Below are 10072 nucleotides of genomic sequence, written 5' to 3'. Positions count from 1 at the left end.
AGTAGGCTATAACCGGGAAACTGCTTGACTGGAGAGATTCCCCTCCAGATCGTACACCTGTTCTTAATAATTTACAAGATTAGAAAAGCCCCTTCCAGGAGCTAAGGTGACAGCTGAAATGGCAGATTTGGGCCACGACCTGTTATAGGAAAATGGATAAAATATAGTGCAGTGCCCTGAACGAGCTGTATACTTTTTACTGACCTATATAGGAAACCTATGACCTGACCTATAGCACAGGAGGAAATTCAAAGTCTGCACCTATAAAGGGATGAGACAAGGATGTGAGCCCGTAGACCACCAGACGAGGTAATTCAGGATGTAGACAGTGTTACAAATTCTTATCTGAATATTTTCACTTAGCACATAAAGTTGGATAATGCTCATGGGCCCTCATTCATGAAAAGTGACGCATCCTTGCGCAGGGATGCGTCACAATTCCGTACGACGTGCTGCGTCAGAATTTTGCGACGCGGAGGCGTCAGATTAATGCAATGGCGCATCATGTCGCAAGTGATGCCGAAAGCTGGAAAAAAGAGACGCAGACGCTGTCGTCCTGACGCACCGGACAGTCACGCAAGTGCGGGAAAAGTGCCGTAAGTCGCAATCGCGGAACTGACGCAAGTGTACACGTCGCTGCGCCACTTTCACGTTGCGTCAGAATCTGAAAAACGCCAAAAATACACGCATCCATCTCCTAATTCTCCCGCAAATGGAAAAAATTGCTACCATGGAGCCTGAAGGACACAGCAGCAGTCAAGGGAACCTTCCACATGGCAGCCAGGATGCCCAGCCACATGGCAGCCAGGATGCCCAGCCTGAAACACAGGGAGAAACCCATGGAAAGAGGAAAAGGAAAATTAATTTCAGTGCTGAGGAGAACAACATACTCATAAATGAGGTGACAGACCACCAGCACCAGCTTTTTGCAAGTTCCAAGTTGCCACTATCAAAAAAAGAGGCCATTTGGCTGTCCATATTGACAAAGGTCAACTGTGTGGCCCAATCTAAGAGGACAGTCATTGACCTTAAGAAACGCTGGAATGACATAAAACGCAGGACAAAAGAAAAAATGGCAAAAAAACGCAAAGAAGCAACGGTGACAGGAGGAGACAGCCCATCACAACAGGAAGAGCTGGATGACCTTGAGGAGCGGGTTGCGGCGGTCATCCCAGACGAGTTGGTGGTTGGAATTCCAGGACAGGACAGTGCAGAGCATGAGGAACCGCAAGACACACAGGGTAAGTACCTACAAGGGGAAATGTGCAAAGAAGGTAATGTTGTGCAGTGCATAAACTAAGGTGGCCGGCTCAATTACTGACTTGTAGTGGAAAGAGAAGTCATGCAATGTCATGAACTGTGAAGGGTCTTCAAAAAGTATTGTACCAGGGACATGCACATGTCACATTTGGTAAACACCTACCCCTGTCAAAGTAATAACATATTTTCAAAGTGAAGTCCCAGCCCACTGCTGCACCTGACAAGTGCCACACGCAGGTGCAAATATACAACTACCCTCATGAAATACCAATCACACAACATCCTGCAACAGACCGAGTTTAACACTTGTATAACCTGGACTGCTACCACTGTGCTGGCAGGATGTTATTTTGATCATGTAGTGGTTGCACAATGTGCCACACCCACAATAATAGGCCACAGACAGCCATGTAACATAGTACAACATATCATGTCATTGCACCATTCCCACATTAAAGTGAGAGAAAGCGCAATTCCAGGGCTGTTGCTGGGGGTGTACCCAGAAACATCCATGTCCAATTGACAATGTCCAACAGCAAAGTCAAACTGTAACTATTACGCTGCACCACAAAGATATGCATCCACAGGGTCTGTGTAAGGCATGCACAACCTCAATAAATACAAACTGTTCCCTCTCTGATATACCCAACATATAGCTTTTGCAATCAAGTGGACACATAGAAAGCGGAAAAATCTTTTGATGACTGCATCATGCAGGAATGTGTCCCTTCCATGCACACAAACACTGATCCCCTGCACCGCTGGACCCCCTGCAACATGGTGCAAGTTTGCCTGGGTCGGCGCATGCCAAGCATTGTGCACCTGTGTCGTTGTGAAGGACAGGTGACACCAATTAAGAGACCCTACTCATAGTCACCCCATGCAGGCCCAAAATCTGTCATTGTACTACTTTGTGCATGATGGTTTCAGCCAAATCATCTGCATATGTAAGGGAAAGTACTCAGGAATGTTACTCAGCATGCGAAGCCCTGTGCCACATTACACAAGCATCATGTATAACGTATGCATGGTGGGTCTGCACATCCAAATAAAAATATCAGTAGTGGTGATGTGCAATCCATCCAAATTTTGGAAATACATTAGCATCTGGCAATTGTGTCAGAACCTCACACCTGCATCATGGTAGGTATAGGGGTGAGGCAGTGCCACCGGGAGAGGACTGCACCAAGGTTTCCTGTACTTGAATGATGCTCCTCACATGAATGCATGACTTAAGCACTGACCAGCTACGTCTGGATGAATGACGTATATAACATGAATAACAACATGTAGCGACATACAGTGAATACAGCACATCTATGTTGTCACGACCATGGGACAAACATAAGTGTACCAATGGTGTTGTTGCAGTGAAAGAACATCCAACATCAATAGTTTGCAGGAATGCGCACCATCTCACCGAAAGCCTCCATTCATGGTCTGTACCTATGCATGCACTGCAGCACACCTATATTGCAAGGGGCGCAGTCGAGCTGCTAAACATCCAGCAAATATGCACCATAGTTCATTATACAAATGGATCATCAGCGAGTCTGCAGCACTGTATGTGTAGCTTAAGTGCCAAGAATGTTTAATCACATTAGCAAGCTGTTGCATACAGATGAGAGCAAATGCTCAGGAGTGATAGCAACTTCTATGTCAATGGCATTGCATGTCCCAACAAAACTATGGCAATGACATGCAAAATAGGCGTTACGTATCCAAATAATGCTAACAAGTTGACTAACTGCACCTTGCAAGATTAGCAAGGCTGTCACAGACATGAGAGAAACAAGCAAACTGATGCAAATGCACAATAGCTCCCGGAATGTAAAGCCACAACATACATGTCCCTAAGGAAGGTGACATCGTGCCACAACATATATGCATGGGAGTGGTACTGGACAGCGCTGCAAACAAGGTTACAGGGTTGCCCTGTGACAAAGATACACTCGACAAATGTGCAACAACAACAATACTGTGTGCATTCCTATGGCACAACCATGAAAATTGTTGCTGCAAGAAGACAGCGAGGCAACACTTCTCACCATGTCCCTCCTTGCAATAGCATGGATGTACAGTACCCACTGGACATTGCTCCATGATTCAAGCAATGACTGATCCTTTACAAATCATAATGTCAGTGTATGCACAACCATGCCGCAACTCCACCAATGCATAGTGGCAGACGATGTCAATGGCACTGCCCACATACATGGCTACCAGGAGGTAGGGGGAAAGTAGGGATGCAAGTACATTCATGAGGGGTGCAGAAATGATGGTGTCATTCGAGATCCTAACAGTGCTATTTGTGTGCTGTAGTGACACAAGTATTTAAGCATTGGTGGACTGTCTTTGCACAAGGAGTGGATGAGATGTCATGCACTGCCCTTGCTCCAGCTGCAAGAGGGTGCAAGGATGGCGGTGGTGATTGCTGGTCAAGTCACATATGTCATGCATTCAATGATGGTAGTGTCAGGAGAGTATGAAGTCAGACCTGAATCAGAAGTACCTGCAGCCGTACTACAGGTACTTAACCGTGTCCTGTTCAGTGGTATGTTGAGGTCCCTTGATGCTTGTGTCTGATGTCAGTGAAGTTACCCTGGGGGTGTTGTTGGTCAGGTAGCTTAACCTGCTGAGGTGGAACTGGAGGTCATCGAGAGGGATGCTGTCTGTGGATGTCACACACTGGGGTGCAATGAGGTCAACAATGGTGTTGGAGAATGGAGCACATGGCCTGTGTGTCCTGCACATGAGTTTGCTGCTGAGTATGCCCATGGGCCTGGTCACGATAATGTAGTTATCGTAGTACATGGTCAACCATGGCACATTAGAGTGCCTGCTCATTCTGAGTGTACCAGTGTATGGGTTAACAATGCCTGTGGAGCCTATCTAATGTAAATGTAAATGTATTTGAGCTTATATAGCACACAGCTACCCGCAGTGGGTTTCCCGGCGCTTGCTTAGGGAACCCGTCCTGGTATTCCCCTGTGAGATAACCCCAGCAGGGTATCCACAAGGTGAAAGCCAGGCATCCCGCCATGAGGGGACATTGTGGAGATTAAGCAAGCTATTGCCCAGAGTCGCAGAGTGTGAACCTGTGAGTCGAGAAGGCACCGGAGCGAGAATTATCGAGTCCGTGGAATTTTTGGCCCAAGACCCGCCGAGGCGGGGAATTGAACCCTGGTCCAGGGCCGATCTCAGCCTCCGGGTCTGCCGCATCTAACCCTGCCTTTGTGTCACGTAAAAGGAATTAGCCAGCCAGGCTCACTACTCTGAGTCAATCACAACGCTGTGAAGTGCTGGTGTGACTGGTAATAGGAAATGGGATAATTCATGCAGCCACATGCTAGAGTGTCGGCCATGTTTGCCATGGAGGCTGAAATGCAGCCTGCATACCAAACATGGAAGTGGGTATTACTGCTCTGGTCATCATGGGTGGCACCTGAGTCATCTTGCCAATATGCACATGACCCACCTCATCTTAGATGTCCCCTACCCACCCTCCCATGCCATGATGACACATAGCATGATCACATCAGTCACTCATCCCTTGTGTCTCCATAATAAGTCAGTTCAGTGCTCTCATCTGAGCCCACACTCCACATATGGTCTATGAACTACCACTAAGGCCCCAACCCCTGTCTTCATGTGTTCCGTCATCACTGAATATTGTACCTCACACTTAGCCTACTCAATGTCAGCCGCTGTGCAAGCGCACAGCAGACAAATGTACATGGTGTGCTGAAGGCACGCCTATGGCTAGTCTGAATGCGCACATCTGTGTCCCAAATGCAATCATTTCCAGCAGCAACTGATATACAGTCATTCATGTAGTGTAGTTCCTAGTTTCCCACTAGGCCCTGCGCATTGGAATAACATAAACAGTAGTATCGACGTGGAACTGCGGATATTCCAGGCCTCCACTGACTATGCTAAACTTAATTGGGTTGTGTTACCAACTAGCTCAGAGGTCACTGGAAACTTTCTTCTCTGCATAGGAAGTGATCAGCTTCCTTGGCACAGACAAGAAGGGATTCAGCTTTCCAACAACCGTGCGACATGACAACTTTGCTCCTCAGATCAAGAGTCAATCTCTAGGGTCGTGTGAAACAATAGACATGTATTTCACTCAGTCAGTCTAGTGCAGTTTACTTTCACGAGATGTAGAGAATAGAGAGACGGGCGTTTGTCAATAAAGGGTTAACATTTATTGAACAGTCTTTCTTCTCGTACAAGAGAAATGTATTGCCACAATTGCAATAATTGTTATTATAAAAAGTACGTACAGTAAGATAAGTATTGCGAAATAGAACTGTAAAAGCATTGATATGGTTTCTTAGCCATACAATGGTTTAAAAGTAATAAAACATATATACAGTCATATATACATTAGGCTAACATACTCAACTGGTGCTTCTAACTAAGCCTACCCCAGTGTGCCTGACCTAAGCCTAACACGTGAAAGGGGAGCAAGTAAGTAGCTTTAAGTTAAGTTGGTTTTGCCAAGGTTTGTTTCAAGAATTCTCGTCTAAGGGTTTAGTCAACACCATACCTCTGAATAGAATGATGGAGGATTGGTATCTCCTTCAGGGGTCTCTCTCGATATCCCAGTCACCCGCGAGGGTAGACCGGAAACGCCGGAGCTGGATTTCTCTGCACGAGAAAGGCAGCAGGTCTCTTCAGCGCGTCGAGGAAGGAGGGGGGACAGCGTCCGCGGGCAGCTGGAATCTGCTGGATGTCTTCGCAGAGGACGGCTGTTCAGCTCCTTAAGCGTACTGCGCCATAGTTCGCACTTTAGCAGCGATAATGGTATCAGCAGCTTCACCACCACAGGGACAGCAGGCTGCAGCGACAGAGTGCTAGATTTACCAACACGGGGTCTTGCAGGCAGCTGGCATCAGCAACAGTAGCTCGCATTGCTTAAGGCAACGTTGGTAATATTTATACCTGACAGGTGCCGGGTTTGACGCAAGTTTGCTGGACATAAGACGTCAATTAGAGATGTCACTAGGAAGTGATAGTTATCAGTTGCTCATTAGAGTTCCATTACTAATCAAAACATAGCAAGCGGGGATTTCCAGGTTTGCTGAGTTTTTATCTTGTTGAAGAACTCGGAGTGTTATCTAGGAATATCAGATAGTGACTACTGCTCTGTCATTGCACTAATTGGTCGCAAAGGAAGTGGCAGAGAGAACTATGCTGGAATGTGGCTCTGTTCGTGTGAGGCCAGAGATGACTTTTCAGAAAATCGCACTTGAACGGTTATGCCAATATAGGGAATAAATGGATTTATAGCCGAATAGGGGCATAAGGTCACAGTATCGATCAGGAACCTAGATAAACACGCAACACCCACTCCACGGGTTAATGTCCATCAAAATTACTAAAACTAAAGCAATTAGATGCATGTGTAACATTGCCCACCCCAAAATACATAAATGCATTCGAAATAGGCGTACTTCTAATACATGAATTTAGGTACTGTACGTTTTTTAAAGCATAGAAATCATTCAAAAATTATTGCATATGAAATCAATGAACGATTATGCAAAAGGAATTACACATGAAATATCTCTGACAGAAGAAAAGTGAGATAAATCATCACATAAAATGCATTGTAATAACATGTGTGCTAGAGGCTGGTGTAATATTGTTATGTCTCTAGATGTGTTTAGAAATAGAAGGTTGAAGCTTCTGTTCTCTAAGAATAGTTTTTACGTTAAGCAAAGAATTGTTCGTTCCAAAAAAGGGTCAATATTAAAAAAATTGTCCAATTAAAAAAAAATAGATTTCCAAAGCTCTTGGCAGTTTTTGTTGATCAAAACTGAAGGCCGAATTCAGAGTTCGTGGGAACGCTGTGTCTCGGAAAGCTTCTTAAAAGTTATTGTTTCTGTACTGGTGAGAACATCGTATCAGACAGGCTCTCAAAGAATTGGTCTACAAATTCAGGTGATAGTTCAACCAAATTAGATAGCGCTGTAACTTGGCAGGTGTGAGAATGATTGCTGTCATCATAGTCGGGACCAGCAATGCTCACAGAACGTTGTACCTGGATGATGTTGCTTTTGTCACTCGCTCCACTGTTACCACTTGGCTGTAGCACAGGAGTCTCCACGAATGCCGTCATCAGGATTGGTAGCCGCTGGGGACAACACAATGCGTGAGCCGTTATTGGACTGAGCAAAGTATCGACGTCCATTGGTACTGCTGATGGAAGTGAAAGACAGATGTCCAACACGCATTCATTGCCGCAAAGCATACACCGTAGCACAGGTAAAATGCAATTTTGCCATATCGGTCTGAATGAAAGGAACCAGGTCATGTTTAGATCTCTCAGCCTGGCCAATCCAAGGACGTTAGTTATCCTGTCCCGGTAGCGCATTGCTAGGATTGTCTCTTCCATTCCCATGGGAGCTATGTCTGAGCCGAGGCTTGCCATAACGAAGCAGGAGGGTCAAAAATAGAATCCCTGCGACGAGTCCCAAAAATAATGGTATGCCACCAAAAATGGAGTGCACAAAATTAGGAAAGATTCCTAAAATTGCCTGGAAGGGTGTTAGCAGTCCCGAAAAGACTGTCTTAAATATGCCTGGGATGCTTGTTGCACTAGACATGTTAAGGAGTTGGCTGAACATTTCTACAAAATACACGGGGCAATTTGTTGATAAAAGGTCATGAACTTCAGTAGCTGTCCTTGCAACTAGAAGATCATACGTCTCTTTAGATGACGTTATAGGCACTGTTGTCTGTAAAAGTACAGATTTCATTTTGCTTAATGTATCAATTCGTATAGAATAGAGATTCAGACGAGGCCAGATGGGAGTCACTGTGTCTGGAGGCCCACTCGGAAACAATGCTTGCATACAGCATTTGACCATGGATGTTACTTCTACTAGATAACTTTTCCCTGGCACGAGGCCACAACATCTGTGATCCGTTCTAAGAATGTAACTCCCGTTCGAAAGTTGCATAAAGAAGGGCTCTATCTGAGTTGCAGGTGTGACTAGCTGGTGGCATGAAAGGTTGTTTGAATTTCCATCACATGCTCCGTGTAAATTAATACCCTGACACAAAAGTATACCGCTTAGTGAATGTTTACAATTTTCACCACTAAGAAATACATTTTTGTCGCTGTCACTATAGCAAGAATGAGTGTATGGTAATTTCCATTCAGATTTTACATATCCTTTACCCAATTGTTCATATTGGCCAGCAGGTATGTACTCAAGGCACTTTTTAAATCGGAAAGTTGTTATCGGAATTGTGATAATTCCGTGTATTATCCATTCAATGACAGGACTCTCTGACATTGTCAATGGTAATCTCTCGAGTTTTTCGATGCTCAGGATTGTATAGTCTGCTCCTTTCTGTGCCAAACTGATCTGTTTATCAGTAAGGTTAAAACTGGAAAATAATGACGTGTTGATTAAACGCCAAGGCACATAGCCTGAACGAAGATTTTGCAGCATCCAGCCTAGTTCTATAATAGAGCGTAATTGAGACTGGCCATGTTGTAACATTAGCAAATCTCTGTCTATCACATCAAAGGCAGAGGATACAATATTATCCAACGAATATATTCTGGAAGACAGAGTCATTAACCCATTGTCTAACACAGAAAGTGATTTCTCTAAATTAATACGATCAATTTCTCGTATTTTTTCAGCAGTTTCAATTTGCTTTACTTTCCAAGCCTCGTTGTAAGCAGCATAGATACTGGTCGCTATGAAACGCTTTTGACCTGGTGTAATTTTGTTGTAATTTCTTGTAATTACACTACAGAATAGTATGTGAGTTACATCAGACTCTACTTTTACGTTTAGAGTTAGCAGATTGAGCTCAGGGACTGGAAGGGCAGGGGGATGTCCCCCCAAGACTGGAGGCCAGAAGATAAATGCATGCATGGATGGGACATTCAAAGGTGACTCTATCAAGCACAATCTGGTCTCCAGGTGAACCTCAGGGAATGTTATCTTTACGCTTTGGGGATAAATGACGACAAACAGTGACTCATTTAAGCCGCTGCCGCAGGTGAGGCCCACTGGCTCGCATTTTTCGGGACTAACACTTCCTTTTCCTGATCAGACTTTGACCCAATGCAAGAGAGAGAAAAACACAGGAGGAGAGAGAGAAATAAACACAGAGACAAAGGGAGAAATCAGGGATGCAAAAGAATCTCCAAGTGTGAAATAAAGGGGCAGATGGTGTATGATGGAGAAGGAAAGAGGCATGAGGTAGAGCCAAGACTACACAGCCTTGGCATTCTGCAGTCCTGACGTTCATCAGCACTGGTTGCAGGTTTCTGAGAACATTTTGCGGCCCCGGCAGTTATTTGTTTACAAATTAAGCAAAAGATGGGTGTGGGTCCTCTCCAAGTAGAGGGTACAACTTGGGTGGCTCATTTATTTATTTATTTATTTATCACATTTGTAGAGCGCTCTGTTACCCGGAGGTGTCCTGGCGCTGGCATAATTGAACTAGTATGAGTGGGTAGCAAGGGATTAATGGGTAAAGAGCCAGGTCTTAAGTTCTCTCCTAAAGGCCATCAGGTCCTGGGATTGTCTGAGAGAGAGTGGCAGTTTGTTCCAGGCCTCTGCCGCCCCGAGGGAGACGCTCCTGCCTCCCCAGCGTGCTCTTTTAACTCTGGGGACCGTAACCAGAGCCAATTCCCCCGATCTCAGGGTTCGTGCTGGTTTATGCCAATGGAAGAGCAGTTTCATGTATCTAGGACCCATGTCATGTAGGGCCTTGAAGACCATGCATAGCGCTTTAAAGGCAATTCTCTTACAAATTGGCAACCAGTGTAGGT

This window comes from Lissotriton vulgaris, unplaced genomic scaffold (genome assembly GCF_964263255.1).
Source record: "Lissotriton vulgaris unplaced genomic scaffold, aLisVul1.2 SCAFFOLD_2046, whole genome shotgun sequence".
NCBI lineage: Eukaryota > Metazoa > Chordata > Amphibia > Caudata > Salamandridae > Lissotriton > Lissotriton vulgaris.
Note: the sequence above shows the minus strand (reverse complement) of the source record.